Raw genomic sequence first — 25683 nt, 5'->3', positions numbered from 1 at the left:
GGTTCCATCTGGATCCTTTCTCTTCCAGAAGAGGAATCAGATAGGACCAGGTCATGAGCAAGAAGCAAAGAGTCTTGAGCCCCCCCACGCAGGAGCCCCAACCCCTGAGAGTGTGTGGAGACCTGATCTCTGCCTGGATTACAGCCCAAAACCAGGAGACAAAGCATTAGCTCTGGACCAGGGGGAAATATGCTCACCTACGGGCTCAGCTCTCACCGATCTGGAAAGCAAATGAGTGCTCTGTCTGCATGAGATAACACACCCTGCCTTGCCAGCCTGGAGAAGCTCTTCCAGGGCCACTGTTCTATTCACCTGGCCAGTGTTCTGCTCACCCAGAAGGCACCATCCAAAGTCTGGGAGAGAAGCCCAGGAATGAACTCAACATCTCTTCCAAGTCATAGTGACTCTTACCTTTACAAATGCTTCTTGGCTGAGACCGTGAACACGAACCAGTGATTGACAGGTGTGCACAACAACAGAGAAGCCGTGTGGGTAGCAATAAAGAGATCCTCAAAGGGTAAGTCAAAAATACACCACCTTCATCATCAGTCAGGGCCAAGCTCCATAGCCCAGAATATGCACATTAGAGAATTAGAGAGAGAGCAATGATCCAGTACTTCTTCTCTGAGGAAGTGGCATCCCAGTCTTTCTCAGAGTAAAACAGCCAAGAATGAGAACCATTAGATGCATCTCTTTTGGCTAATTTGGGGCCAAATCAGGGTGGGCCTTGAATGGCCACCAGAGTTTACACTTGATGATGGGTACAGATGGTTATCAACTGAACAGTCAGCATATAGACTCACCTCCCCTTTCCATGCTCCTTCCTATCTTTTTCTTCAGGGAAACAAGAGCTCATGCATATGTAACAATTTGTCTCGGGCGATATTTTTACTGCTTTGAATACAATAACTGAGTTACTGTTCACACCCACCCTACGGGTTAGATACTCTCTTTATCCCCACGGTTACAAGTGAAGCACCAGGGGAAAGTTGACAGATACCCTGGTAGGGAAGTTGGAGTCCCTCACGGTGTTTCATCTTCTAATGGGCAACTGTTTCTCAGGGCCCAGAGTCTATAAAAAAGCTAAGTCTCAACTCATCTCTGTTGAAATCCAGATCATCTGTAAAGTTTGAGGGGAAAAGTGGCACTTAACTCATTAGTCTGCAAATGACACCACTGTATATTCTCTTCACCAACTTAAAGAACAGGAGTCAGGGCAAAGGTGGGAGCTCAGGGCATAAATTTACCATCTGCGACGAAATGTAATCAGATCCGAGGAGTTTCCACTTTGAAGTCTTCCTGAATCTGTGTGGGTGACAGGTCTGAACATATCACCCGCCTTGACAGGCGGCTTTATTTTTCATTTCAAAGAGTGAGAAAGAAAGAAAGGAACCCAAGCGAATGTGCGCACAGCGGAGCTTTGAACGCTGCCCCCTGTGTGCTGATGGAGGCACTTTTCTAAATTCAGGTCACGCGTTGGGAAGAGCGAAAGCAGTGGGCTTTTTTTGGTCCATCCCGGGCTCCGTCCTTCCCAGTCTGAAGCCTTTCTCCAGCTTCAGAGCTTTCTTCTCGGCTCCTACACCAGCTGCAGACTGGACCTGAGCTTCAGCCAGTGCTGCCTGGGCCGGGCATCCACCGGATGAGGGCAGCTGGCAAGGAAGGGCTCGACCAGGGGAGCATCTTGTGGTGGAAGGAATGACAGCACTTCTAAAGGCTGATGCCAGCTACCCTTCAAAAGCGCTCAGCCCGTAGCCTGCTTGGCCCGACGCTGAACTCGTCTGACCGATACCTTTAACCTCTGGAGCAAGAGCCATGAGTGTGGCCAAGAGCCCACTCTGGGTACGTCGTCATTACCATGTGATTTGAATCCAAAAGGATCACCTGCTATTTATTTATGAAAATGGTGCAGAGCAGAGCCCGGGTATTACCCAGTGCAAACTCAGACGAGTGCAAGCGTGTCACAGCCTGCTGGGAGCCTCCTGCAGGATGTCCAGGGAAGAGGAAATCCTTGGAAAGGCCGGCGCTGCCATTCACCACATCTCACAGCGTGAGAGCCCCTCGGCCAGTGGGGAAAGGAACACCCCTCTGGGAGGCAGTGCACTGGGTGGGGGAAGAACTTTCTTCAGGAGGAAGGAAGGGGTGTGGTGTGGGGGAGCAGGTCAGGCACTTGGCCTTGTGGGGAGGAGTAACTCCATGAATCCTGGTGAGGTGACACTCAGGATCTGTCCTCCAGCGCAGCTCCTTCTGGGCCAGTACTAGTATCCTCAGGAGATGGCCTGAGAGCTAGTCACTTCAACAGAGCTCCTGGATAAGACTGAGGGCACAAAAGCAGCATAACTCCTGGGTGTCCTGGGCTGAGTTGTGGAGGGCAGAATTGCCTAATTTACTCAAACTTCTTGTTGACTATTGGTTTAATTCCATCATTTTGATGTTATAAATAACTCTAAAGTGAACATCTTGTATGTACAACTTTGTGTACATCTCTGATTATATCCCCAGGATACATTTTTTAAATATGACGATGGAAATGAAGGATTTGCATCTTCTATTATCAAGATTTTTATTACATAGTCTGATCTTGAAGTGCCTGGAAAATCCACTCAGGATCGCTCAGTGGATGCCTGTGGCTTCCTGGTTATGGGAGGTGACTCTGTTTCCCGTGTCCTGATGCAGCATTTCAGGTTGCCTTGGAGGCCAGTCACTGTCATGAAGTAACTGATGCATGATGTCATCACTCAAGGCAGCCTCTTACCACGTAATTGACCTTCATGGATGCTCTTCACTTAATAGGACTGCAAAGTGTTTCCAAGCATGGATTTAGAGGTCAGGTAAGACTGGGTTTGGATCTCTGCTTCTCTTCTTGTTATTTTGTGACCTCGGGCAAATTACTTAATCTTCTTCAGTTTCCTCTTAGACTTTTTGCTATTGCTTTAACCACCTGCTCACCATAACCATCCCAAACCCTCCCTGGACTTAGTTTATGATGACTGTCTTGTTCTATGATTGAGCTTAAAAATTGGTGAAAAATTGACTATATCAAAATTGGCTGGATGTCAATAAACCAGATGGCAATTAAGAGTCATGAGGAGTTAGAGGAAGTACTTAGGATCAATTAACCCCACTCTTCCGGTGGTTTTGCAGTTAGAGCAGGCAGGGGAGAAAAGGTGAGGATCAGCCTTGTTTGCAAGTTTCCACTGTAAGTCCTTATACTCCAGCTTTTTTCTCACTGCTCCCTCACCAGGATTTTATAGCTCTCTGAAGCAACAGAGGGAGACAGGGAAAGTAAATCACATTTCCCGCAAAACTTTTAGCATGGAAGAATCTGAGGTAGTTGACCTGCTGAAGGTCTTGTGGGAAATTATGGGAGAGTGTGAACTCTCCTGCTGGGCAAGAGGGATGTGGTCCAAGTCCTGTCACTGGCTAGAACTGGCATCTTGTGAACCCTACCCTCCAACCTAGACAGAGATGGGGTTCCAGTGATAAAGGATGGACTTGACTAGAGAGTGACTCTTTGGTATCTCTTCCTTTTTTATGGTCACTACAGGCTTGTGTGTCCTGGGAATTGCCATTAAAAATGAAATCTAGTTAAACCTGGGGTTCGTGAACTTTGTGAACAATCATAAATCCCTTTGAGGAAAAATCCATGCCCTCTCTCCCCAGAAATTAAAATACAAAGAAATTGTTGAAAATACAGAGACGTTTCTTGAAAAACCACCCTATAATCTCAAGATAAAGATGGGATAGAAGGTTAGAACAAGGATGGGATTATCAGGCACAACAGTTGGGCTCTATTTTAAGTTTTAGCACTCTGATTGCTAAGAACAAAGAGAAAGCACATTGGTTTAATAATGGTTATTAGCTAAAATCCAAAGCATTTAAATCCATGTTTAGAGAATATTTCTTTCTAAACTTAAATTCAAGGGGGAAAAATATTACATGGATCTTGATAGCACACAACCCAAAGCTTTCAACTTTGACCCCCTTTTGAGGATCTAGGAAACAGCGATCATCCTTCCGGTGATCTAATTAACTACTTTTCAAGCCTAAGCGAAGATCCGTAGCGCCCATAGCTCCTTCTCCCAGAAGGAGAATCCTGTGGCTCATCATCACTAAGAACCCCTTTCCTAGGACACCGTGGCGAGGACATGCCTCAGGGCCCAGTATCCTCGCACATTCATTCATTCACAGATGTTTCTCCTCGGGACCTCTTTTATGCCAGAAGTTGGATTAGCCATTGGTCAATAGGAACTGACACGTAGCAGGTGAGAGAATGAGCTACGGGCAGAAAGAGGCAATTTGCAGAGGTATAATCATTTTCACCTCTGGATCGCCCCTGCCCAGCAGCAGTTCGAGTGCGGAGGTGAGCCCCTCTATCCTGTGTGCAGCCCTGTCCTTTACACCAGCGAGACGTTCCCTGGGGCCAGAGCCTGTGAGTTGCATCTGTGGTACCTGCAGTTCTGATGATGCCACTGGGTGTTCAGTAAATACCTGCAGAGAGACATGCTCCCATCCTCTCTTGAACCACTGGGTCTTTCCCTAAGCCAGTGGGTGTCTGCCTCATGAGCTCTTCCCTGCATACATTCTGTCTGACCCCTTGCGGGACCTGCAAACTGGCCCTTCCCTTAGTCCCAAACCTGTTCCTCCTAGTGGGGCTAAGACAACACTTCTTTTCCAAGACTGACTCTCGGGGCCTCATGTGGTTTTCCTGCCCCTGTGCACCATCCATGCCCCACATCAAAGGATTTCATACCAGCCCCGCTCATGTCTCAAGCTTCTGACACTAGAAGTAGCAACGTTTGCCTTTCTTTTTCACTCTTAGCTTTGCAATAGATGACAAAAAACATCTTTGGATGAAGCTAGAGCTGGCCTGTGGCAATAAGGAGTCAGGTCATGGGGATGCCAGACTCTTTTAAAATAAATAAATGCTGAAATTACCTATTTAAAATAATATTTAAGGTACATACTGAAATCACTAAAAGAAGAAGATAAAAGCATGATTCCATTAATGTTCTAGTTCCTATTTTAAGGAAAAAGTCCCAATCTTTAGTTTTGGGCACTTACACCACAGCTATAATTCTGGAGAAACTTAGGAAATGAGGGAACAATGTTTAGTGTTATTATTTCTAAAAGCAAGCCTGTAGGAAACATATCCTTGTGATTTAGAGTTATATAATATGATCTCAGCTAAGGAAACTGGAAAAGGAGAAGTATCTCAGGAGACATTCTGGTCTGTAGCATCAACTGGCCTGCTGCCATCCCCACGTAACAGCAGCAACTCACGTCCACGACGTGTTCTCTAAGTGCCTGCCACCCGGTGAGACCGTTACACACATTATCTCATTTAATCCTCAATAACAACCCTGTGAGTCCGCTGTTATTATTCCCTTTGCACAAATAAGGAAACTGAGACTTTAGAGGTGAGTTTAAACATTTGTAAGTGACAGCTGGGATTAAAATCCAAGCGTGTCTGAGTCCATAGCCCAGAATTTTGCTATACTGAACTCCTGAATTATATTTAATCACTGACTCTTATAAAGTGTAGGTCCAGATCCTTTGATTTCTCTAGTGCATTTCCAATATAATGTGTTGCATTTACCACAAAGATTGTTTTGATTCTGGCTATCAGTGTTGTCACTGTGGTAAAGGAAAAAGATCATAAACAATTATTATTACTATTGATAAAACCAACATATGTCATTTATCGTTTATAAGGTACTTCCATAACCATTAATTTTGATGAATTTTTCAACAACTCTATGAGGTGGGCATGTCCCTGTTTTACAGACAGGAGACTGAAGCTCAGAGAGTTTAAATGACTGCTACAAAGTCTGTTAACCTGTCACTGTTAGGCAGACCCCACTAGCGCATCCCTGAGGCTCATGCCTCCTTAATCCCCTGCCCCGGGCGTCTCGCCTGCTTTACCCTGGGCCCTGCCCTGAGACCAAGCCTCAGCCTAAACTCAGTGCTCTTAGTTATGCCTGTTATCAATTTCCATCAGCTTGTAAGATACAGATGTTCCTGAAAAAGATGGATGCACCAAATCAACAATGAGTAAGGAAGCCCAACTACAAGTGCAGTGAGAATTCCAAGACTCTTGGCGAGACGCAGCTTCTTCTTGGGCCGTTAGACTGGGAGCCTCTGGGAGACAGCCGTTATAAATCATTTGTCTCTGCACCTCCAGCCTTGGCCTTCGGCTTAATGCCCAGTGGATACTTAATTCTTTCTGAATGATGAATGAATGAGTGAACCAGTCAATCAACAAATACTTCTGAGTTAAAAGTTCTTCGGTATCTTTCTTCTTAACCTAGTGCTTCCTCTTTTGACTTTTTTGACTTGTTCTTAGGATTTGGAGACGATGGAAGGAAAAGCACGGAGCCTTGCTGAGCCCCAGGCCAAATAGGAGGCAGGGAACGGGGGCCACACGCTGCACCCCTGCTGTGTCTCCCCGCCTCTTTTGCTGACTCAGCTCCTTGATCCCACGATGCCTCCCTCTGTGCTCCTGGAGGCAGCAGGAGAGGAGTCCTCACCATTGTGGGAGGACGACTTTCAGCTGGCCTTCCCTGCTCCAGATTATTTTTTAGGAAAACGGAGCTCTTTTCTTGTGAAGTCCAGGAGCTGCCACCACTTTGGAGAATGTTGAGATGCAATTTTACCTAAAGAAGAGCTTCTTTTATTTATGTTTAGCAAGAAAGAGCAGCGAGACATCCCAGTTTTTAACATGGATTGAAAATGGAGTTCTGCCAGTTTTCTTTGTTTTACTCTGCCCTGCTCTGCCGGCCAGGGGAGGGGAGGAACAAGCAGGCTGTGTTCCTGGAGCGTTTTTCTGAGAACAGGAAAATGTCAGTGATTTAGATAATTGAGTATCGGGATTAAAATTTACCTGTGCCACCACGTTAAATAAAAAAGGTCTTGATTGAATAATATCAGCAAAGCAAACAGGATGATAAGGTAGCATTTCTGTCTGATTTAATGAAATAATTATTTTTATTGATTGTGTATATAAGTAATGGTAATTGTGATCCAATTCAATCTACTTATTAAAACATATCCCACAAGGCCTTCTACTAATCAGGAACCATTTCTTAGTCTACTTTGGTTACATAAATACCTTTCTTGGGTTTTGTTACTGTTGACAACTCAGATTTTAGTCTCTCTCTTGCCAGAGATTGTCCTTGTCCACGAGGTTTCACCAGGGTTTTTACCCGTGAAAATGTCCCATGGGACGGGCTTCTGGAAAGGAGTTTGCCAGGACCAGCCCTGACCTGAGAAAGGTGATAAAACTGTGCAAGGAAATGGAATGTGTCCAGAAAGGTCTTTGGATGGAATTCCAAAAGCAGATGAATCTCTGCTCTGGAGCCACAATCTTCAGTAGCGTTGAGATCTTTCAGCATCCTCCTTTGCACGATAAAATTGTTAAGAGAGGTGAAGAAATTGGCCTGGGAGGCAGTCATTTCATCTGTGCCCAAATACCTTGTAAACAAGGAGAGATTTTAAGTGCGGAGTGACTCTTTGCTTTCAGGGGCTTCCAGGGTAAGGCGGTGCTGAAGGAAGATGTTGACAAAGAGCAGAGGGGGCCGGACGAGGGCCCTGTTCCTTCCTGGCCCGGGGAACACTGCCAACCATGTGTGGGCACCCTGACTCCCCCTACAGAACAAGCCTGGCCTCGGAGCTGAAAGGATCTCCTGTTGTTACCTGGGCAACACCGGTACAACTAGCTCAGATATAAGTATCTGCCTAACGAGACACCCCGGCTCACTGATGAGACCAGCGGAAAGTTAGTGATGCTGGGAAGGCGGGAACACAGGTTTTCTGTCCCTTCAGCTGGTGGGGTGTGTATAGCTCTACACTGCTTCCCGTGGCCTGGCCCTGTGTGTTTGCAGAGGAAACATGAGCACAGAGCATCAAAATTGGTCAGGCATTTTCACACATCACCAGTACAATCTGTACTAGGACACAGCAAATCACTAGCCTCTGAGAGCCTGGGGGACTCTGCTCTCCTCTCCCCGCTCCCACCCCTTACACACACACACACACACACACACACACACACACACACACACACACACACAGAGATTTGTATTGTCTGAGCTCTTCAAAACCTCCGTGGTGGGTGACCACGCCCACCACAGCAATCTCTCCCATCAACCGAATTCCCAAAGAATTAATTATTCTCTCTGCCAAAGATGTCTTGTCGCTCCCAAAAGAATGAGAAGCTCTCAAACACTTCAGTGTCTTTCACAGTGCCTACACTTGATTGGCACTTACTTAGTTAAGATTTTCAGGTTGGTTGAATAATTTCAGTGTCGTAAATAAACACCCAGAAGTGACTCCTCCTTCTGTCTCATCTCCACATCTGTCCCCCATCCCATAGCCTTTCAGGACCCCTGGGTAGGGCCAGGCCTGCTGGTCAGTCATGGGATTAGGGACTTGTCCCTTCCCTGGAAGCTAAGGGGCTGCACCCACGATATGTAAGAACCTTTCTGGTGTAACCTAATGGGTTTAGCTGACTCTAGACTTTTCAGATGGTCATTTGGTTAGTGCCTCAGTCAGCCAATTCATAAGTTCATTTTCAACCTTTAAGTGGAGATTTAAAATTAAGCTTTTTTGTCTCATTAGTCTTTCTGGCTTCTCGTTTTCCTCTTGATCATCCAAGTTCCTTTCTGCCCCTGGGAAAATAAGCACTGGCCTCAATGCTATCCTGTGATCCACTAAGAACCTCTGCCCCTTTCTGCAGTGATTCACGCAGAACTCCCTCCTCCTCTGCCAGGGAGGGCCATCCCCTCCCCCCCACACACCCCCACCAAGTCCTCGCCCTGTGTCTTATCCCCACCCTCCCTAGGGCAGCCCCACCTGCCTAACACCCTGATGGCTGCATCCTGCATCGTGATGAGGGCTCTGAGCACTTTCCTCCCAAACCAGCCCTGTGGTCCAATCCCCTCCAGACTGCAGCCTCTCACCGAAAAGTTTTATTGTCTCTGCTTTTCGATTTTGTTTGCTTGTTATCTACTCATGGGCCCCTTTTACCTTCCTCTCCACATACCACCTACCCATCCCCTCCTCTCCCTGACAGGCCCCACAGGCCCCTCCATCCTCCAGATCTTGGGAGACCCTTGTGCGGTGATCACTACAGGTGCTTTCCAGGCCTCCGCTTTCCACCCTACAACCTAGACAACCAGACGCAGTCATAACTGCATCCTCCCCCCCCCAATCAGGTTTCCTTCTGACTGAGAGCTGGAAAGTCAGCTGGCGCGTCAGCTGGAACCGCATCCCGCCCACCGAGGAGGCCTGGTGTCCTCCCTGGGGAGAAGCACCTGCCCAGATACGCCTGCCCTGCTCCCACCGCCCCTGAGTCACTAGTCCGTGGTGTTGCTGCCACACGCCCATGCCCCCTGCACTATAACGCTCAGGAAACCGGAAGTACATCTCAGTCACTTTGCAGTCCCCACACATTCAGGACTGGCCCAGAGCTGTGATCAGTAAGTTGTGTTGAATGAATGAATGAATGAACAAGTAGCCATTTGGAGCAGGCTCCTTTCTCCACACAGAGATTTCTCATTTCCTCTCCCTTCCAAGCCCTTCACGTTCATGCTCTGTGTCCCATGCCTGGCTTCCTGGCTTCCCCTCCCGGGTCAGTTCTCACTACCTACCGGACTGATATTTGTGAACTACAAGTCACCCCTCTCGAATTTAAACTAAGCAGGCCCGATTCTTTTGCCTTTCTTCACAGAACTCGCCTTTTCACCATTATCTTCCCTTTATTTGGACTCTCTCCAAGTGGTCCGCCTCCCTCCTGAGTTGTAAAGCGGAGAAAGAGGTTAGGTTTGTAAGGCCAAGCCATTAGGTTTTATCTCCTCAGGTGGGAGCCTCTGAGAAGTCTGGCTTCTTGCTCTCGGAGACTGTCGTAAGTTTCAATTAGCCAGAATGACACAACTCCCCCGAGAGCGGCCACATCTCCTGCGCACTGGTCAGAGCTGCGGCGGGCTGTGAAGGCTGCTCGTCATTTTAGGAGCGGCTTTCAGGAGGTCTGTGACCAGCAGAGACCGTCTTTACAATCAAGGTGGGAATGAACTGGCAAAAGCGTGATGGCCCAGGAAACCGTTGTGGTCGCCGCACTTCCACTGCGAGGTTTATCCTCCTCTTCTGTTTACCAAGGTCTTTTCAAAATTATTATAATTATTAAACACCTAGGATTGTAGGGTTTGCAAGCTGCATGATAGGAAGGCTTAAGCTCAAGTTGCCTAAGTTTTGGAAGAGGATCAAAACCCAAGCTGAAGCTCCTTCCCGTTGGGCTCACAGGCCGCTGTTACTGTGTTTAGCTTTGGATAAACTTTCCTAGGGAGGGTGACTGCTCACAGAGGTTCGTTTTAAACATGCAGGCTTAGATCAGGCTTCATGTGTGAGCGCAGGCCTGTCATCATGCATTCCAGGTCACTCTCCGAAATGAATTTGTCTTTCCTCAATGTTTCTCAGAGCCGGGGAGCAGACATTCCTCCGGCTCTGCATTAATCCAATTACTAAACACCTGCAGACATGCAATAACAGTTTGGGTGCCAAGAGCCTTAGAAATGGTTTTATAGCCGAATGTAATCTGCTGTCCTGCTATCAGGAGTCACGTTACACACCTGCCAAGATCCAAGCCAAGAAAATAACATTCGCAGTTCTCACTCTGGGCAGGAATGCTCTGTGCACATTAGAGAGACAGAGTGACAGGCATTTTAGCTCGACTGCCACAGAGCCCATTAAACATTCTGAACTTCTTGGTAATTGTATTCAAAGTCGTTTTAGTACTAAAACATATACAAGAAAATTAGGACAAAACAGGATTTTCCTTCCAGGGACAGGTAAGGCAAAATCCTTCCCCACCAAAAACAATTCAAAGAACATGATGACTTGTGCTGATCCCCGGTGCTTCAGAAAATGTCAGAGGGGGCTTCTTGTGGGATAATCCCCAGGATGCCTCACGGCCGCAAGGATGCCTGAAAGGAGAAGGTAATCCCACCCCACCGCTTCACTCTACCTCACTGCCAAGTGTCTAAGTCATTTAGATTTTCCTAAAGACCCTGACCTTGAGCCCAAGACCAGTGACTGCTGGAGGGACATAATGACACCTTTCTCCAAGTACAGCTGCCTCTAAAAGCAGCAGCAGACCTCTGAGAGTCTGTCAGAATAACCAAAACAAGCCTTGATTGAGAATTGTGTGGGTTTTTTTTTTTTCCTGAACTGGTTTTGGAAATATTCTATTGCTGCCTATGGTAAGAGTTAAACAAATCACTCGCAGAAATCCCTACTTCCATGCTTTTCACAAAAAAACAAATTTCTCTACAACCAGAGCTGCCCAGTGATTTAATTTTCGCCGACTTGAGCTCTTACAGGATGGGGACAGTATCCGCCCATTTCTCTGTACCCACGTGACCTGCGGGGACCGGGCGTGGAACATGGTGGGAAATGTTTGCCGAATGAATTCGGGGGCGGAGGGTCCTTTCCCACGGTGCACCACCCTGGGCTGAGCAGGCACCAAGCAAACGTGAGGCCGTCCTTTCCCTCCCCCTGGTCACTTAGTCTACAAAAGAAACCACTGGAAACATCAGCCACCAGGACAGAAGAGAGTAGTCGTGTCCAGGGGAAGAAGGCAGAAGGGGTGCCCTTTACGCTGCCTCCTTTGAGCTACCCACCCTCGCCTTTGAACAAACCTCACTTTGAACCAAGATTTCCAGACTCCCTCAGACAGCCTGTCACTCTGCACCTCAGAGCACTCAGAGTCTGTCCCCAACTCCCCGGCTTTGGCACTTCTGCAGCAGTAAAACATGGCATGTGATTGATCGCCGCCCGCGGTGAGTCTCGGCTTCCCAGCGCGGGCATGAGCTCCCCAAGGGCAGGAAGTGGCGTGCTTCTCAGCTCTCTCAGGTTTGGCCCCGCTGAGTGCCCACGGTCCAGGCACTCAGCAAATAGAGAGGGCCCCTTCGAGTTTACTCTCCTTGGAGTTTTCTTTCTAAAAAAATACACAGCTTAGAGGTCTCAGGTAACTTGGTTTCCTGCTGTAGTCCAAGTCCTTGCTAGTCAAAGTGTGGTCCTGTGGTCCAGGGACCAGCAGCATCGGCATCACCTGGGAATTTGTTAAAAATACAGCCGCCTAAGCGCCCCCCAACCCCAAACCCACTGCATCGGCCCCTGCGGTCCAGCAGGGGCCCCAGGAAAGTCAAATGCATTTTCAAGGCTGGGGAGCCTCATTAAGCTACACCTTCCTCTCTGAATGGGACCCTGCAGAACACTGAGGAGTCCGATCCCTGGCAGAGTCCTCTGTGTGATCCACGAGCTGCATAGCTCCACGCAGCTCCCCACGGCAGAGAAAGACAACGTGGAGCCAAGGGGTCTGAGCCAGAAGAGAAGGCAGACAACAGCACCTCCACCAAGTGCCTGAGAGGACACTTCGGTGTCCAGAGAGCAGGCGCGCATGGCCAGAGGCAAGGCGGCCAGAAGCTGGCTCCAGAGGAGCATTCCCAGACTGGGGCCTCGACCTGCCAGCCCCGCCCACGTGGCCCAGCGTTCCCAGCCCACATGTAACCTTCAGCCCCTGCCCAGAGCACTCAGCGTGACAGTAATAATAGTAGTCACAAGAAAATGCAACCTCGATCATGCTAACAACTTTTGAAAAGTAAAATGCTGGGGATATGATTTCAATTAAAACTCACATTGTCTGACTTGTCTCTCTGCACAGCAGACGTTCACCTCCTCTTGCCCTCTTAACCTTCTCTTTTTAAAACTAAGGAGGACAAGAGGCACTGGATTGATGCCTGCTCCCACCTCCACCTCGAGGTGTGGGGGTCTGTATGCCCCACGTTACTTCCCATGCCCTGTCTGCTGAGCCCCCAATGCAAAAAAAAAAAAAAAAAAAAAAAAAAAGGCTTTCATGCTAACCTCACCCCAAACAAATCCCCCAAATTGTGGGCAGAATCTGAGTCCCTTTCCTCTACCCCGCCTCCACCTTGTCTCAGTTTATGAATAAACAATTCTGAGCTTAAAAGGAACTGCTCATGCACAAATGGAAAGAGCCTAAATTCCTTGCCAGAGCTTGTCTCATGCAGACAGCCCAATAATCTACCTCATTTGTGCTGAAGGTGACTTTTTCTAAATCAATTCTGATCACCCAGCAGGTGAGTGCCAGATAGCCAGGTGGGGATGGGGAAACGGCCTGGTCAGCATCCCAGTGCATACTCTCCCCAAGGAAACAGACTTGCTGTCACCCTGGAGATCGCTCATGCTGTCTTTCAACAAGATGCTACACAGAATACAACAAACAAGGCCAGCATCAAAGCCATTTGGTTACATGTAAACAATCAGACTTGTGCTTCCTAAAAAATTTATGAACTAACGCAGCAGATATTTCTTGAGTGTTTGACCGCCTTTCTGAGTCTCATTCCCATCTTTTCTTATCCAAGTAATGCCTATTCATTCTTTACAATTAGCTCAAATGTTATCTACATCAAAATTTTTCTAACTCTTCCCAAATTTCCCAAATGCTCTCCCATTCTGTTTGGGGTAAGTATCCTCCTTTGATGGGGGTTTTCAGGAAAACAAAATTAGCAACTGTTCAGATGGTTTCTGTCTATTACTGTGAGGGGAATTAACAGTGACTTTGAAATTCAAATGAAGTAACTTCTGTTATAATGTCGTATATATGTTCCTGATAAACCTCACATTTTATAAAACCACACATTAAAAGCAGCAGGGCTTTGGGGAAAATAAAGTTAAGAGTGGATCATTCAAAACATGAAATTTTAAACAGCACTAACAAAAATAGTAACAATTAGTAACACAAATAATAGAGTAGTTAAATCACCACTGGTTTTTGCTCCCGGCATCAGAGCCCCTCTATGTTTTGCATCTTTAATTTTTTTAATTTAATTTTCCACTTAATTCCTTTCATTTCTGCCTTCAAGACATAGGTCCTGAAGGGCATTTCATCTCATAGAGATCAGTTTCATCAAAATAAACTATATGATCCAAGGCGTAAACTTTCTTTATCAGTTAATTTTTTTTAACACTAAGGGAAATGTACTTGCAGCTCCTTCACTTGCCTTATAGCTTCCCCAAATAGTTTACAACAGAAGGAAGTGTACCAGTGCTTAAAGCCATCATACCAGTCACTTCTTGCTCTAAAGGAAAGCATTGTGCAGGGTTTTCAGCTTTTTTCTTAAGGTTTTTCATTTATCACAAAGGCTGTCACTTTACTTGAAAACAAACTTGCCCTCTTTTTTAAACACGTTAAAAAATTTTGTGAAAAATCACCATTATACTGATACCATTTTTCCTATTAAAAGAAACATGTAACAGAACGGGCTGTACAGACACTTGCAGCGAATACTATGTGAGTGTTTCAAACATCAGTTGTGTGGCTGACAGAATAATGTCCCTTGGAGAGCAAAAGGGACTTAACAACCTTGCAGATGAGACTGAGCTGAGGATATTAAGATGGGAAGATTAGCTTGGATTATCTAGGCTGGTCCAGCATAGTCACGAGGGTCCTTATACGAGGCAGACAGGCAGAGAGTTGGAGATGTGATGACTGCAGCAGATGTTGGGGCGACGTAGGGTCACAACCCAAGGAATGTAGGCAGCCTCCTGCCAGCTGTAAAAGCCAAAGAAATGGGTTCTTCTCCAGGGCATCCAACGGAACGCAGCCCTGCTGGCCCATCTTAGGCTTTTGACCTCCAGAACTGTATGAAAATAAATGTGTGTCGCTTTAAGCCACTAACTTAATGGTGATTTGTTACAGAACAACAGGAAACTAATACAATAGTAAGATCAACATCAGTCATTATTTCTTCATCTATCTATTTACCAACACTACCTCCCCAGTTTTTCAACTGAGGAAACATGATAAAACTTTACTGTGGGCGTACCACTGTAAGAGCCTTGCCACTACTGTCTCATAGCAGACGTGTTCATGTATTCAAAGACTGAAACAACAAAGAGGTAACTATAGTCAGAAAGGACTTTGTTAAGCATTTAATATAAACTGAATAAATCCTTATGCTTACTGCATGATGCCCCAAGTAATTCATCAAGGTACTGCACAGAGCAATATTTAGACCAAAAACAGCCCATCTAGATGTGGAATCTCGGTCTTAGGATCAGTAATGAACACTGTAGGCATATAATGGGGCCTGAACCCAGTTGTATCCAGTCTCGGGGAACTGCTTACTACACATGCAAAACCGTGCATCACACCTGCCCCGAACCCCACAAAGCAGGCAGACGATGGCGCCTCATCCCCAGGCTGAGTAAACAGGGAGAACCCGCACCTGGAGCCACCACCCGGGGGCAGGGCCTCCACTCACATCCAGACTCCAAGCTAAGCCCACGACTTCAGATGCCTTTTCTTTCTAGGATCAGAAGCAAGCAGCTTGGAAAAGCACATAAGACACAGTATATACCACACTTTATCATTCTCACACCAACTGCATCAACTGTCTACTGAACATCTTTCCAATGAAAGCAAGAAAAGAGAAAGAGAAATGGCCAAGACCTTTAGCACCTCCTCAAGGAAGCTTCCAAGGCCATTGTGACTGATCACAGATTTCACATAATTCACTGCTGTGCTGCTGCAGGGGGTTTGAACGTGGAGTTTCCTCTCCCATCTTTCTACACTCTTTTCACTTAAAGTAGTGTGTTCATATTCTCACTGTTCAGTGTGGGCCAGCAAAGCCTCAGTGATTCACTTTTCCCATGCTTACTCAACACATTTCCAGATCAAAAATAGACTTAGGTGACATAATCAGTAGTCACTTAACAAACATAAAAAACAGCCCTAGGGGGTTTACGCAAAGTCCAAACGGAAATATGAACTTGGCTCACCTGATAGATCTGAGTTGTGGCTGGCAGAGCTCGAAATACACATCCCTTTCTTATCTCCCTCCAATTTCTCACCATGACTACTCTCTCAGAGAACTCCCTCATATTTTCAGATGAGTCTAAGAGGGAAATTCAATTCTTTTCTCAAAAGTAGGAAAAATGAGTCCTTTTCTCTTGGGACTCAGGAGCCTCCAACCATGCCGCCAGTTCATTGGGTCACTCCATATTGCAGGGGCCCAAGTGCAGCTCTCTGAAAAACAGAGTGTGGTTGATCTTCTGCATAGATGGTGCAGCGTCCATAGATAGTGCCAAGTGCCCTTCCTTTTCCTGCAAGCTCATGCCACTCCTCTGTCTACTTCTCTTCTAAATGCCTGGCTGCCCTGCAACTTGCTTTGGGCAATAGAATGTGATGGAAGCCAGTTCTGAGCCAACCCTGGGAGGCCAGGTAGGTACTGTTTTCTGTCTCTGGGAAGGCAGCCTCCAGGTGAAGATGCTCAGGTTGACAACTGAATGGTGAGCAACTGTGTGGAGAGAGAATGGCCACGTGCAGGAGAACCAGAAAGAGAGATCTTCCCCAATAACTGCATCCTGACAGCATCACAGAGTCATGAGCAAATAAATGGCGGTGGCTGTTCAGCCAATGCATTTGGGGGAGATTATGTTATGCAAAAATAGAAAACTGAAACAGAGAGTCTGGAGTGGGTGATCGCTAAGATGACGACCTCTTGTCCTAAAATCCTTTGCTCTTCATTGTTTCTCAACTCAAAGGGCTCATCTGAAAGCACCAAAACTAAGGTGTGTTAGTTGAGAGGACATTATTCCCAGAGACACCCTCCAGCCTCCACCCGAGAGGCTCTGCCATCATCCCACCCAAGCACGGTGGAGATCTCAGAGGCTGAGCCGGCTTCCACCGAGCTTCGGCCCCTGGCATCTTACCAGAAGAGGGGTCAGGAGATGGGCATCCGAAACCTCTGATGCCCAGAGCCCCTGACAGGGAATGGAAGGAAGAAGTAAAACAGTTACAGAAGAATAGGGTGGATAACTGAAAGAGGATTATGCTATAACAACAATGAGGATTGGATTTCATAAAATCCTCGGTTCATTAGTTCATGGCTGGAAACAAGGTCCCCCTGCAGCAGTTAGTTTAGCAGGCTTGAAAAGCCGGCGTGACTTCCACCTCTCTGCTTTCTCCGCTCTGCGAAGAAGGCCTGGTGTGAGATCAGCCCAGCCGGACAACTGAGAACACATCACTTGGCCCGGTGATACGGAAAAGCAGCTGCCCACATGGTGTGACTTAGAAATGCCGCCGAAAGAGAGGAGGCAGAGGGTGCGCCCCATCCCGGGCGCCTGTGATAGAGGAAAGAAAGAGGGGAAACTAGTCAGATCCTGGGGGAAAAATAAAAACAAAATGAGCCTCGACAAAAAGAGGTCATAAGGGTGTTCCAGAGAACACCCCCCAACACACGTTTACAGTTTAGCGATTTCAGCATTTAATGATGTCAGAGGTTGCTTCACAGGTTACCTGGCAGAGGTGGAAAGCCTGCGATTTGGGTAATGACAACCACATTGTCCAGGCTCTCCTTGCAAGAGGAGTCCCCAGGGAGCAGCCAGTCTCTGCTCTGCCAGGCAAATGGGCCCACCAAGAGTTCTCAGATACGGAACCCAGCCCATGATCCAAACATGGAACATAGATACCAACTCTTGATTCAGGATAAACTCCTAGAGCAGTGGAAAGGCACAGAACTAGGAGCCCCCAGGAGACGTGGACAACAGCCAGATTTTGTCCGCTACAGGACCCAAGACCCATCCTCTCTCCTCTGTGGGTCTTCATCCCTCTTCCGTGAGATCAGAGAGTTAGGCGGAAGGATGGCTTAAGAACCTCTCCAACTCCGTAATTCTAGTTCTTTAAAATCATTTGATATATTCCTTTCTTTTCAAAAACTAACATGAAGTTGCCTGCAGTAAATTTCTATGCTCCACCTCCCCCCCAGGCTATGTTATTTCATACTGGTCCCCTCGTTATGAAAACAGTAACAGCATAAGGTACACAATGCCCGTCCTCAGAGGCAGGACCGTGATGGTCTGAACGGAGGGGCCAGGAATTCACATAGAGCCTCATCTAATGACTGAAGGCTTTAGTAGTTAGTTTTGGTCAGACATTGTGGTCAGTGCACTTTCTCTTTGTGGCCTGGGCGGTGTTATTTAGTGAGATGTCCTCTGTGGCCCAGAATAGGAATAATTCAATGTTGTAAGTGTCCTAAGGATACTTATTTCATACTTTCTTTTTTCTGTTTCCTTTCCAGCTCTTTTAGGGGAGTTTCTTCTATTAGCTGTTTATCTTTGCTATATCTTTACAGTTTCCTCTTTTAGGAATTCTTACTGTACGCAGTTTGGTCTCCACGATCTATTCCCCACATCTCTTCATCAATCTCTTGTCATTTGCCTTTGAAGTTTTCCTTAGAGTTTGAGAAGACTGTTTAAAGCTCTTGTCTCCTCATTGTTTTCTACAGTTTCCAGCCAGCCATTCACTGTTCCAAACATGATTTTAAATTTTTTACTAAAGTACTTCATGCTGATAAGGTGAGGACTCACTTTAGTTTTCTCCCTTTTAATGATGCAGTCCACAGCCCCTGTTCCCTACTGAGTTTACAAACATGCCTGAAATACATCCTCAAGTGTTCTTGTTTCCTTACAGTGAAGTTATTCCAGAGCAGGCAGTTGGGAATCGTCAGGGTCTTTGGCAGCCAAGCCACCTCCTGATGTGGAGGAGGCGCTCAAAGGCCTGCGGTGCGGCCCCATCTGGTCACCTCACAGAAATCTCCCCTCGGCCTGGGCAGCGAGTGCCCAGTGTCCTGTGTAAGTGTTCACAGAGGTCTTCCAGGGTCTCCTCCCACTTAGTCGTTAGTCAAGGCTTCTTGGTTCAAAGTGGAAAGTGACCAAAAACCCAGCTCAAACTATATTAAGGAGAGTCGCAGGGCATGCAGCAGAATGACGAGTTTGGAGCAGAGGCTTCCTGAGAGCCAAGCTCCAGAACCAGGGCTCCCTGGGGACCACTGTCCAGTCCGTTGTCCACAGTGCAGTGCACAGTTAGGAGTCAGACTGCCTGGGTTTCAGTGATGTCTCTACCGCTTGTTGGCACAGTGACCTTTTCTTACCTGTTTCTCTATAGATTAGTTGGAAAACCAGTAACTAACTCATAAAATTATTGCATGGATTAAATGAGGCAATATAAGCATATTACAGTGTTTAGCACATAGCAAGTGTGATAATGTCACCTAAACATTGGCTCACAGTCAGGTAAGGTTGAAGCTGGGATTTGTGAGAACCTGGTATGCACCCTCCTGGTGGAAACTTTAACGGAAGCAGCTCCATATAGATAAAAGAAACCAAAACAGGAAAAAAGCTCCACCCAACAATGGATTGCCAGTTCAGAGAACTAGCATCCTGAGCACACAGAGTAGGGAAACAGAAGGAGTCACACCTGAGTGACAGCTGGGCGCTTCATAGCAGCACAGGTGGGGAAGACAGGCTCCCCTGGCCAGGTCTTGGCTCTGTGTGACCACTTCCACCAGGAAGTAAGCTCTGTGCTTCCTCCTATTGCTGATGGAGAAGCAACAGCGTACTCCACAAGGGCCTCACTGCCACACCCCCTCTCTACCTGAAGTGTTCCCCGGCTCTGCCAGGATTAGCTCCCATTTACATCTTGTCTTAACCAAGGCTCCTTGGTTGAAGGTAACAATAATCCAATCACACTCTGTGAAGGGGAGGGTAAACAGCAGAAAGGATTGGAATAGACGTAGGGGACGGGGGGTTCATAAACAGTCAGACCCAGGGACATGATATCCTGAGGACCTCCACACGATCGCTCTGTCTGCTCCCCTTTCTTCTCTTGGAAATCTCCCCCATGTGGCAGAGGCATTGTTGTGGAGAGTTCCAGCATCCTCCACTTTGTAACCTGAGAGTGGCAGCTCTCGCTAAAAAATAATAAACAGAGGAAATGGGAAATACAAACTAGCAGTTATAAAGTAAATAAGTCACAGGGATGTAATGTACAGCACAGGGAATATAGTCAACGTTTTGTAATAACTTTGTACGGTATATAGTCTATAAAAACATCGAATCATTACGTTATATACCTGAAACTAATACTGTAAGTCAACCGTACTTCAATAAATAAAAATAATAGTGATGATGACAACAATAAACAAACAAATGATCTGACTGACCTGGCTTGAGTTACCTGATCATCCCTGAACCAACCACTATAGCCAAGGCCACAGGGAGCCACGTTTGTCATCCCCCATCAGAACCGCATGCTTGGTGTGGGGAAGAAGCAGTTCCCACAAAGAAGGGGATGCTATTTCAAGATAAACAGCAAACAACACCTCCCTCATACACCATGTCAGCTGGCGAATCAACGGCACAGACATTCAAAATACTCAACAAGTAATACAGCTTGGGCAACCCCAGTGGCCTCTGACACAGGATCCTGGAGACCTCCCAACAGTGCCCAGTATTAACCTTTCAGTTTCCGGACTGCAGGCAGACTGAAGGGTTTCCAGCGGAGGGAACCACCTAGACGACAAGGTCAGCATGAGAGCACTCAGGAGGCTCCTGGAAGTGGCTGGCTACTGACCAGCATGAAAGTATTTCAACAGTCCACAGTCAGTTTGGTCACCCACTGTTTACTGTTCCAAACAATGCCTCCAGCCAAAGTCGCTCAGTGTCCAGCATATGGATGGCACCCCTCCCTGTTCACTCATGTCCATAAAGATTTCTTTTCCCCTTCTGGTATGTTCTGTTGATTGTTTCAAGGTGAACTTGAGAGGGAATAAACATTGGCTTCTCATGTTAACAGCTTGCCTTGAAATCTCTGGAATTTTTAAGATAAACTTTTTCATTAAAATCCAAGCCTTGTAGATGCCTAGAAATTCAGGAAACCAGCCTGGTCCCTGCATCTAAATGTGTCTCTGCTCCCAGGACACCCAGAGACCCTGGGAAGAAATCTGAACTCAACATTTAAGAGCAAGCGTTCTCTGCATCACGATCCGGAGAAGTGAGTCCCGACCATCTGATGTTGCTGCCTCTCAAATCTGGTAAAAACTACAGATATGGGTCTTTTAAGGTTTTATTGTATTTATTTTGTCAGTATTATTTCATTATTTCGCTTGAGATTTACCAAAACTAAAAAGCAGGACTGAGTATTCCTCATAAACCACTAATTGTTCTCCAGATAAACCTTTCTGTTCCTTCCTAATCTTAACTGGACTCAGCCCAACTGAAATAAAGTGGTGAACTTTATCAAGCTGATTAAACCCTCCCGCCACACACACACATTCCCTCCTCATTCCCCAAATGACCACATATTTTAAAGAAAAAAAGACCACAGCTGATATCTCTAAGATATTTCAACTTCTTTAAAAACTAATATTCTTTCCTGGGGGCCATTATTTTTCTGTTTTTCTGTCTCTTTCAGAGAGATCAGAATTCTCTGAATTTTTTTCCCATAAAGACACCTTCACCATGAATGGGCATTTTTCCCCCCACGGTGTATAGACATTAGACTCAGTCAATTTTAAAAATAATAAAAAAGTGGGTTTTGTTAGCAAAACATTGAAGTGCTTATTTCAGGCACATGTGAAATTCATGTTTAAAGACAGAGGAAGCCTAGATGCTTCAGGAAGCATGTGGATTAAAGTGGAAAGGCATACAACATCTCCTGAGAAAGCACTACCCCGCTCTTCCTTTGTCCATGATGCACTAGCCGTCTTCTGATAATGATGTCTGCCAGGCCCTCACCAAATTCATCTTTCCTGTAGCTGTCGAAAGACTGGGTTCAAGGTCTTTCCTTCATAAACCTTAGATAAAAGTTTTGCTGCAGACCATGCAATTTCAGAGAGCATATTCCAGGGTTGTGGAGGACAGATGTGCACATCACAAGGCTGTCCTGCTTAGTCTAATGGGGTCAGCTTCCCACACAAGCTCCCAGAGAGTGCTAAGTATGACTCATGTAACTCAGAGTATTTGGAGCTTTCTGCTGATCTGGTTGCTCTTCCTCTTCCAGCCTTAGCTCATTCTTACAACCCTCCATGGTGGACCTTGAACACACCAAATGACTGTTTCACACACACCAACATACCACGTGTTTCTTCTCATTCTCTTTTGTCTCCTAAAGTCCCCTTCTTCCACTTTTCCTTTTGAAACATTAACATAGAATCTGTTCAGCAAATAATAACAAGCCTGGTAAATCATCAGCATCCAAAGATTGGCAACTGCTCTCTTCATCTCCGCCACCACCACCACCACCCACCAGCATGCTCACAATCATTGTCCTCAGAGATGCAGTTCAAATGCCACCTCTGCTGAGAACACTTTCCCAAGTCTCTAGTCAGAATCAGTTCCCCACCCACCCCCAGATCCTGGGCTTCTCTGTCTCATCTTATCAGCTATTTCACTTTCCACGGCATTTTCATCATTTTATTGTTGTCATTGCTATGGTGGTTGTTATTGTTCATAAATAAGCTCACTCACTTGTGTCTCCTCTCCCTGAGAACAGAAATCACGTCTGACTTTTTAGGATGCCCATCCACATCCTGGCCATGCTTCATTCCTTCCCTTAAAAGGCATTTGATAAACATCGGTTGAATTGGACTGGTTGTCAATAAAACTTTCTCATTTTGTTGTTTTAATACTTGATCTGGGTTCTTGGTTTTGCTGTAGTGCATCTCATATTCTGGACATCTTTTGCAGTTAAACATGCTTATCTTTTCAGATATTTATTTCAGAAACTGATTCTGAGGTTGGTATATTAATGTTCTCAATCAATAGTAGAATCTGGCTACCCTGAAAGGAACTGCAGATGTGCTTTTCTTTTGCTTCACATAGAAATAAAAGGCTAGGTTGCTCTTGATATTTCCACCAGATATCCTTTGACCCCTAAATTAATTTAGGTGTCCTATAGGAAGCAGTGTTTGGGCTTCAAATCCCAAAACCTGTTCCCCTAACTCTCAGCCCCAAACTACACAGGAAATTTCTAACAGCAAATTAGGAGCCAAAAATGCATTTACAACAGAGCTAAAGAAAAGAAAAGCGAAGACTGGGAATGGCCAATAGGATCACTTTTATTATAATTTAAAGATAACCTGTCAACATAGCAAAAACCTAATTATTGGCTGCATGGTGTAATGGCATAATTCTTTACAAGAATACTCCATTGTCCCATCTTTACCCTTAGCCACTTCAGCTAGAGCTACACTCCTTGGAATTGGAGGTACAGAGGAAACACAGACCACATGTGCCAATTTCTAACCATAGGATTCATTACCCAAGGTTCAGACCTAAAATATTTGCCTATATCCATTCTCTCCCTCTATCCAATCCCCACATTCAGATCTTACCTCTATGCAGTTGACTCAAATTTGTAATTTAGATTCAGCTTCATCCAGCTCAAGACCATATATCAACTCAACATCTCCAACTGCATAATCCACAAAGACTCACAATCAAATGTCCAAAATCAAAGTCCAATACTCAGTCTTCAAAGTGGTCCCCGCACACCAAACTGACCCTGTTACCATCATTCCATGTCTCCCAGTCAGGAAATCTCAGAGCCCCTTTTGAGAATTTTTTCCCCTCTTCACATCCAATAAACCATCATAGTTTATAACTCTTGGACCAGGCTTCTCATCCAAACTACACAGACGTTCCCTAACTATCTCTTCAAATTACTACCTGTGTAGCTACTCTTAAAACAGAGCTCTGGTCATGTTATTCTAGTGCTCAGAAACTTTCCATGGCTCCTCATTGCCTCCTCAGTTTAGCATCCAAGGCTGGCCAAATCATCTTACCCCTCCCATTGTTACTATGCTAACCACAGATGACTTATATTACAGGTACATATATTCTCTGCAAAGGCATGGTCTGTTTGCTTCACTTCTGCACCCTCATAGTGTGACACTGAGCTGTCATTAATATGCAGAATTTGAATTGTTTATGCTTATCTTGACTGCAGAGCCCTAGGTCTGGACCCACTCAAATGACACACCGTCCTTTCTTCATATACCATATTGTGCTTGATCCAGATTCCCCTAATTAGAATTTCTGATTATTTGGCCAAAAGCCAGGCTAGATTTTATCTTTGCATTAGCTACTTGAAAAGTAAATTAATAGTGTGAATTAGCCAGTATGTCATATGTTTTATCTACTTAAAAATAAACATTTTAAAGCATTGAGAAGAAGTTTTAATAACTCAGTTTACTTTTCACTATATACCTTTCTTGTACCTATCCAACCCTGACTGCGTCTTAAATATATCAAGATGCATTTCTTGTTAAACACTTTATAATCAGGCCAATCCCACTTCATTGATTCAAATCAGTAGGATTTACTGTGTGTATAATGGTTACTTAACAGTTCCTCTTCCTTTGACTTCTATTTCTCAGTGATAAGTGCAAAGTGAGTCTTCTCTGATTTGACATAAAAATCAATCACCCTTTTCTACTTTAAATTCATGTCAAACTATCACTGCAAAACTGAGACACCCTCCTAGAGGCCAGAACGGCAGCTGCAGGGTCTTGAGTCCCAATGCCTTAGACAACTGGCGTGATGTCCCCGTGCCACGTGGGCTCCTGGACTGGGGAAGGGAAATGACGATGGGTGCCCTTGGGTCTAGGCTCCCGCAAAGCCTGGCCACGTGAAGTCAGAAGCATTTCCCTTTGTCTGGGCCATGAGGACTGGTTAGCTGAGTTGCAGGGAGTAAATTTTTCCTCCCCAGTCCCTGCCAGGTGAGCTCCGGAACTAGCCTGGAATCAGACTTTACCTTTATACCTCAATCTTCTGTCCACCCTTCCTCAGCTGACTGATGAGGTTCCTGTTATTCCAGCTGCCTCCAGCAAACAGTCCTCAGTCACTGCTGCATCTGGCACAACTCAGGAGTAATTTGGAGAATTCTAGGCTGCAATGCCTACAGACATCATCGAACTGGGGGAGAATGCTGTGGTCAGATGCTTAATGTGGCATTCATTAAAAACAACCTGCGTTCTAACAAAGGCAGCTGTACTGTCCACTTACACTCTACGTTTCCAGTTAGCAACCACAAAAAAACAGTCTCTGTCCCTTTAACTTCACAGAAACCACCCACAATTCATTCCAAGGCACAGGATTCCAAAGGATCGGTTCTTAATTAATCTGTGCAGGGGAGATATTTTCCCATGCATGTTACCATATGAGTGATAACCCAGTGTTGCAATATCCACTCAGTTTACTTTCATATTCACACAAGCAAGGAACTTGAGACTCAGGGAAACCAGTGACTCCCTGGAAGACTGCCATCTACTATCGAGTTACTTCAGCCTCGAGGCTGCCCTTCAGGATGGATCACATTGGGAAGGACTTCTGGGGAAGGGGGTGCTTTGGGAAAAATTATTCAGTGAGTGCTCATGCCTACAGCTGATACTTAGGCAAGACCTTGATGTGTTCATTTAACCCTCTGGGCCTCTCCCTTCTCATCTATTCAATGTGGACAATGATCTCTACTCTCTGCACACAGTTGTTGTAAAATAAGTGGACACCATTGGCAAAGAGCAGCTGAATGTGCGATGCAAGGGATACAAAAGCAATGCCTTCTGTGCAAAAATGAGCGCCTCACTGATCATGGCTCCCATCAGTCCCAAATTCCCCTTTCTCCCTTCCTCAGTCACAAGCCTGCAACATAAAATGACAGATGAATGCCACTAGATGCTCCCATAAGAAGAAGAAGAAAAGGAAAAATTAAAAGCGATTTTTATCCATACGCCCAATATGCTTAGCATATTGTAAGAGAGGGACAAAATG

General features: G+C 45.8%; 1 long non-coding RNA gene across 3 annotated transcripts in view; it reads right to left on the bottom strand.

Moving 5' to 3' along the window:
• LOC107033821 (uncharacterized) overlaps positions 1-25683 on the bottom strand; it is a 263656-nt gene that overhangs the window by 162611 nt on the left and 75362 nt on the right. Inside the window, exon 4 of one of the 3 annotated variants that reach the window (XR_012059200.1) lies at positions 19731-19826. The exons of the other annotated variants lie outside the window; for them this stretch is intronic. This is a non-coding gene — a long non-coding RNA (uncharacterized lncRNA). Of the gene's footprint in view, positions 1-19730; positions 19827-25683 lie in introns of those variants that run through there. 3 annotated transcript variants of the gene reach the window in all.

Source organism: Vicugna pacos, chromosome 15, assembly GCF_048564905.1.
Source record: "Vicugna pacos chromosome 15, VicPac4, whole genome shotgun sequence".
In the NCBI taxonomy this organism is placed as follows: Eukaryota; Metazoa; Chordata; class Mammalia; order Artiodactyla; family Camelidae; genus Vicugna; species Vicugna pacos.
The sequence above is the reverse complement of the archived record's forward strand: the minus strand, read 5'-3'. Positions and strand labels throughout refer to the sequence as shown.